Source organism: Marmota marmota, unplaced genomic scaffold (genome assembly GCF_001458135.2).
Source record: "Marmota marmota marmota unplaced genomic scaffold, marMar, whole genome shotgun sequence".
Taxonomy (NCBI): Eukaryota; Metazoa; Chordata; class Mammalia; order Rodentia; family Sciuridae; genus Marmota; species Marmota marmota.
The window spans coordinates 29,438,207-29,444,511 of NW_026000019.1; the positions used below are offsets into that span (position 1 = coordinate 29,438,207).

The 6,305-nt window shown below is 39.6% G+C and overlaps 1 protein-coding gene and 1 long non-coding RNA gene across 2 annotated transcripts in view; both read right to left on the reverse strand.

Moving 5' to 3' along the window:
* The window catches only part of LOC107147271 (gamma-interferon-inducible protein 16-like), a 55,860-nt gene that overhangs the window by 11,509 nt on the left and 38,046 nt on the right, over window positions 1–6,305 (reverse strand). The gene's annotated exons all lie outside the window — the stretch shown is intronic.
* LOC107147527 lies at window positions 1,148–1,483 on the reverse strand. Its single transcript, XR_001504167.2, has 2 exons — window positions 1,361–1,483; window positions 1,148–1,278 (listed from the first exon to the last, which is right to left on the reverse strand). It is a non-coding gene; the product is annotated as an uncharacterized LOC107147527 (long non-coding RNA).

Genomic DNA, 6,305 nt, shown 5'->3' on the forward strand with positions numbered 1-6,305 from the left:
CTAGGGAGGCAGCAGGATCTTGAGTCAAAGCCAGCTCAGCCAAAAGGAGGCGCTAAGCAACTCAGTGAGACCCGGTCTCTAAATCAAATACATAAAAGGGCTGGGCAGGTGGCTCGGCGGTTCAGTGTCCCTGAGTTCAGTCTCTGGTACCAAAAACAAAACCAAAACAAACAAACAAACAAACAAACAAAAAAACCACACTAACTACTTCAGGCCAAAATATTTGGAGAATGAAATCAAACTTGATTAAGTAGACTATGTCTTAAAAATAAAAACATGGTAGGAGAGAAGAGAAATAGGAAGTGCATCCGTATGGTGAATGAAAGGGGGAAAGAGAAGGTAACAGTTTCTGATGTATTGTCTTTTAAAGCCTAAGAAAGTGCAATAAGTTAAAAAAAAAATAGAGAGAGAATAAAGAAGGGTCATAGATTAGAGTGAAGATAGCAAAAAAACAAGACAAAATACTTATATCCATCATGGACATACAGGATTTAATTAGTTAAGGGAAAATTTTTGTTAAAAATAATTGAAGACATCTATTTACCTGTTTTAGAGTGGAGTTAAAGAAAACTAAATCCTACTTTTGAAGATATTAAGATTATGTATTTGAATAACTGTGTTTGTGAATCTGAATATTTTTACAATGCCTTTGCAATTGTTCTCATGTTTTCTAAAATTGGGATAATGTTATGCAACACAGCGTCATTCCAGATGTGTTTTATAATTAACATTACTTTATGCTTTTTTTATGTCTCATTCTTGTCTTTTCCTGAGGCCCCTCACTACAGTCACCAAGTTTTTTATACTCTCTCCAACCAAGAAAACCAAAGTCCTCTTCTGCAATATGAACTCCTGCCAATTCCTCCTCAGCATTTACTTTACAATCTGCAATGGTCAATATGCACTTCCCTTTATTCAGGCCTCAGTGTTGGAGAATAAAGAGGTCTGTTATCTTTCAAAGTGAAGTATGAGAATCAATCCAGGTACTGCAGTTGTCCCTGTTCTCAGCATAACTGGTGCCACCCCTACTCCCCTCACCCCACCACCCTGAAGAGCCCAGACTGATTTCCCCTGGTGATCTTGTGATTTGGGGCTAAGTGTTCAGATCTTCTCCACAGAAAGCACTGGCAGGACTCACCTTCCTGGAAACTTCTTCAACAGTGGTCCAGGTCTTCAGAGCTTCAGTAATGCAGGAAGCAGGGCTTTTTTGTTTGCATTAGGAAAATAAATCAGCAAGGCTCTCAGAGAATGAACAGCAGGACATTGTGTTCTGAAATGCTGAAAATAAATAAATAAATAAAATTATTTCCAGCATTTCCAAAGATAACAGAGGAATAGCACACTGGTGAAAGTTACTAACTTGAGCAATGTTGGGTGTCTCATACTGCTCAGAGCCCACAGAGGAGAGGAAACAGAGAGGACTCCTCCTATCAATGCTTCTAGCTTTCGGTTTCTTGAGTCAGAAAAAACGGAAGAGCTTCCTGTAAACACAGTGATGACCACGACAAGTTAGCGCTCAGCAGTACTTACATGTTTTTCTCAATAGATGAAACTTTCCAAGAACTTCCATATCCAACATTTAGGAACCTCTATTCCTTTGAATGAAGTCAAATTTCAAAGGGAAAATGTGCGCCTTCTAGCCGCTTACAATGCACACTTCCCTAGTCTTTCACACAATGAGAAGAAAAGGGAAAAGGGCACCATTAATCTCATCTTCACCGCATTACACAGTAGGGAGTGTGTGAATAGATGAAGGAATTAAGTTTCCAGTTCAGCCCAGATACTGCTCTCTGACCCTCACTATTATGGACAAGGCAGATTTCCCTACTATCCATCTGCTTTATATTGCTATAAGAGAATACCACACACTGGGTAATTTGTAAAGAACAGAAGTTTGTTGCTCATAGTTCTAGAGGCTGGGGAGTCAAAGATCAAGGCTGTGGCAATTGGGATGAACATTTTGCTGCATGCTCATATGACAGAAGGACAAAAAGAGCAAATTTATTCTCACAAACCCTTTTTATGGTGACAGTAGTTAATTCATTTATGAGGGTAGAGACCTCATGACCTAAACATGTCCAATCAGATACCACCTTCCAGCAAGATTGCATTGGGGGGGGGGGGTTCAGGTTTAACAGGAGTTTTGGAGAGGACAAGGACACTTAACTGTAGAATTTACCCGTCACTGCTTTTCTATCTCAATCCTCTATGTGTTCATTGAGAATCTTAATTATTTTTATAAATCCTTTATTCTTCTTTATTCCAGTACTACTTTTTTTTTCCTCTCCAGATTTTCACTAATATTATTTCTCCCTTGAATTCACAATGAGATTTCTTACTTTTGCAAATATGAACTTCCTACCTGAAACATTTTGGTTTGGGAATTCTAACTTCAAATGAGAACAACCTATAAGTTATTCAGGTTTATTTAACAAAGGAAGGAAAAGGAACTGGAAGTTAGATTTCACAATATTATTTTGCTCAATTTTGGGGTATTGTAAATATTGAGTAGAGAAAAATAATTTACACCAATGAAGAAGCAATGTTCGAATTTTCTTTTCTTTTTGGTTTTAGATGTGGGGCTTTAGAATCTGGTCCAAGGGAAGAAACTCACATGCTCTGAAATAAAGGTTACCATCTTCTCAGTTGTTTAAAATACCAGCTCATGGGTGTTAAAAGGGGAAAATGGGAATATGGAAGTATTAAGTGGTGAGAAGTTACTGAAGCAAACCCTTACTACTTTGTCCTTTCTTGTTTCCTAGCAAATGACAAACGGCTAACTGTTCCCTACACTAACGTAGAGGTCTTTTTACTCAGGTATTCTGGTTTTGGGATAATCAATCAGCAAAGCAGAGACAAAAATACTTAGCATAGATCTATTCTTCCAGGTCTTTGTAGTATGGCAAATTATTGCTTCTTAACTCTTCTGGCATGAAGTTAAGTGTTGTGTGATTTTTGTAATTGCAGAGTATTATGACACATCTAGATTAAAAATATACCCATATCCTAAATTAATATTTTATTAACCAATTAAATGGTGTTGAAAATTTAATAGCAGAAGCATAAAAATAAACTACACCTATCAGTTTGCTCTAGAAGTCTACACAAACTGACTTAATCCCCCGCCACCCACTTCCCTACAGTGTACTGTTTTACTTTCTTAAAGTCTTTAGCTGGTTCAATGAAACTGTAGGAGACTTGACTATTTCCTCTGGTGACAGAAGTTTCTAAGTTCCCTATCTTGATTATATTTGATGTTACATATTTGGCATGCTATTTTGGATTTTGAAAAGCATTCTCAACCTTTTTTTTTCTTTTGAAATCATCCTACAAGTATGACAGTGATTTAACTACAGTTTATTTGTTCTCTTCTGTTTTGTTCTGTTTTTGTCTGTTTGTTTATCTATGCTATTTTTGGCTTGGAAAACCCCTTTAGAAAATGTTCAGTGATCACATTTACTCTATGAGTGCTCAAGTAACTAGCCCTTGACGAGTCAAACTAAATACATCAATAGAACCTAGTAGGTGGCAACGCCCAGGACTGAATTTTGAGACAGGGAAGCCTAGACAGTTGACTCAACAAATATTGTCTAAACAAATGCTTGTTGAATATCTTCTGTGTGCCAAATACTATTTTGGGAGGTAACATTCAGCAATGAACAGCAAAGTCCTTAGACTCAAGTCACTTCTACTACAGCAAAGACTGTAAACTAAAAAACTAAGCCAATAGCAACAGCACAAATACCGTGCAGTGTCAAGTAAATAGGTTCCATGGAGAGATGATAATGGTGTGAGGTAATAGAAAATAATTATGGTGTTACTGCTCTTTTGTAGTATATACCCAGGCAAGGCTGACCTTAGGAAGGGACAATGAGCAGAAACCTAGATTGAGGGGATGAGCTGCTCAGATATTCAGAAGTTATTTGACAAAAGACATAATCGCTAATACCCGAATTATGACAAGGGTAGATATTTGGGGGTTGACGTCTTCTAAATCACAGCCAATAACAACCTTTTGTCTTGCTTTTGTTTTAAAACGGTCTCATTTCACGCTGTACTATAAGAAGGTGGTTGGCAAAAGAAAGAGCAGAGCTTTGGAGCCAGAAGCCTTGGGTTCGGCCCTTCTCATTTGCCTTTTAATAGCTGTGTGGCATCACAGGACTCATTGCAGTTAAGGTACAATGTGATAATTGGGAGATTATGATAAAGGGCCACCATCATGTGTCAGGCAAACCAATGCTGACTACTTGAAACCTAGGATTGTCATCCTCTTTAGAGATATGTAGGAGTTCCCTGCATGCTCCCGATACTTGTCTTCCAGGATTCATGTCAGGGTACTTTGTAACTTCTAAAACGCTACTCAGTGATCAGCTTTTATGCATGGTATAGTATAAAGGCTTCTCAAACTAGTGTGTATGCTCTTGAGGTCACAAAGTCATTCAGTAGATCAGGAATGTATTTCCTTTGGGTGTTTAAAACATTTTAAAGAGATAATTCAGAGAAACAGCTAAGTCTTAAATTTCTCATGCATAAAATATGATATTTTGTGACTGTTAATACATGATGAGATTATAGAAAGGTTACAACTTCATGGTCAAGTAGGAAACATGCTGGGTTGCCTGTTCACCATTTGGTGTATGCTTTTCTTTCACTGTCAAGCCTGGGAAATTCAGGTGACTTAATATTTCAAGTATTTCAAGTGTGTTCCTTATTTTGAAAATGTTCCTGATAGTGGTTTCAATGTCCACATAAATAAAGTTTTTCCAGTCCTCACATGTCTATAGAAAAAAAAATCATAACAAGTCTATATTAAATGTAATAATTCAGAATTTGTTTACATGGATCATACTCACTGGAGTAGTCAAGCTTTCCTAAAAGTCACCATCAATTATTTTCAGCTCATAAACCTCTTCTCTTGTTCTTGGCTTAGGTCCCCTATCACTTAGGTTGCTGCTCTGGAAGGCACTAATCACTAGCAATGATGAACATCTACTCATATGTGTATTGGACATTGGAATGAAGTGGTGATTCATATCTTTTTCACAATTTTTTCAAGTGGGCTGTTTAAATGGTAGAATATGTGGTTCTCCATATCTTCTGCATACCAACTCCCTATTAGTTATATTACATATTGCCGCGATCGGCACAGCCAAACTTGTAAGAAAGAGAAAGACTCACATACAACATATGGTTTTGAAGATGAAGCTAGAGTTGAGGGGAAGGCTGCTCTCTGATGGAGAAGCAAGTCTAAAGAGTTACACCAGTGTATGCGTTCCTGGTCACTGGTGTGGTCGATGGTCACTCGCTACCTCGGTTGCAGTGGGTAGAGACGCATTATCAAATCAACACATAGACACGGGGCGCTGGTGACAGCTGGCAGGTGACAACCTCAGTTGGCCTCCAGGCAAGCTCGTTTATTTTTGGAATGCATACAGCTGTTATAGGGTTCAGGTAGTGCATGCCCGCCAATCACACATAAGCACCTTAACATCTATAAGCCAATCATCTTATGCTTAATGTAACTGCACTATGAGGAAGCACTAAATATTGCTGTCGTGATGGAAGGCAGTCTGGAAGGGTCTTTGTCCCTTGCCGCAGTCTAGCTGGGCACAAAATCACGAGCCACTCACAGCCTTGTAGATTCAAACAGCAATTCTTTATTCCCAAACTCTCACCGGCACTCTACACGCACCTTCTGGGGAAAATCCACACCTCCACCGGGCTCTACATCCCAAAATACTCTCTGAATCCCGTGAGAACTCAACGGGAACTCAAGGAGCGGAGCGGGCGCCTGAGGCAGCAGGATACGCCCTATTCCCAGCAGGATACACCCTAAACCTGGAACCACCCTAAACCCAGATCCTCCCTGGTCCTTGAGCAGGGTCACCTTTCTCAAACATTCATGCAATGTCACTGCAAATGACCTGGGTCCAAGGCAAGCCCATTTCCACAATGGAGAGTCCTCTCTCTAAGCAACATTGGGTAGGCTGACAAGGAAATTGCCATGCGTCATTCCTACTTGGCTATGGTTCTCAGCATCTCCCCCCTTCTGATTAATTAAACAACAAGCAATGTGGCTTAGGGACCGTGCCTGGTAGGTTGTCCAATTCAACATATGGTTCTTACCCATCATCGGATGAACTGACCTCTAGGCGTCAGCCTCCTGTCTTAGGTTGATACCACTGCAATTGGATCATACCCGTCACTGACTACCGGTCCAGCATACAGCCATACTTGTGGATAGGCCTATGCACCAGTGGGGGGCATGAGGTTCTTTGCCTCACCTCTGTTGGCCCCCAAATTTG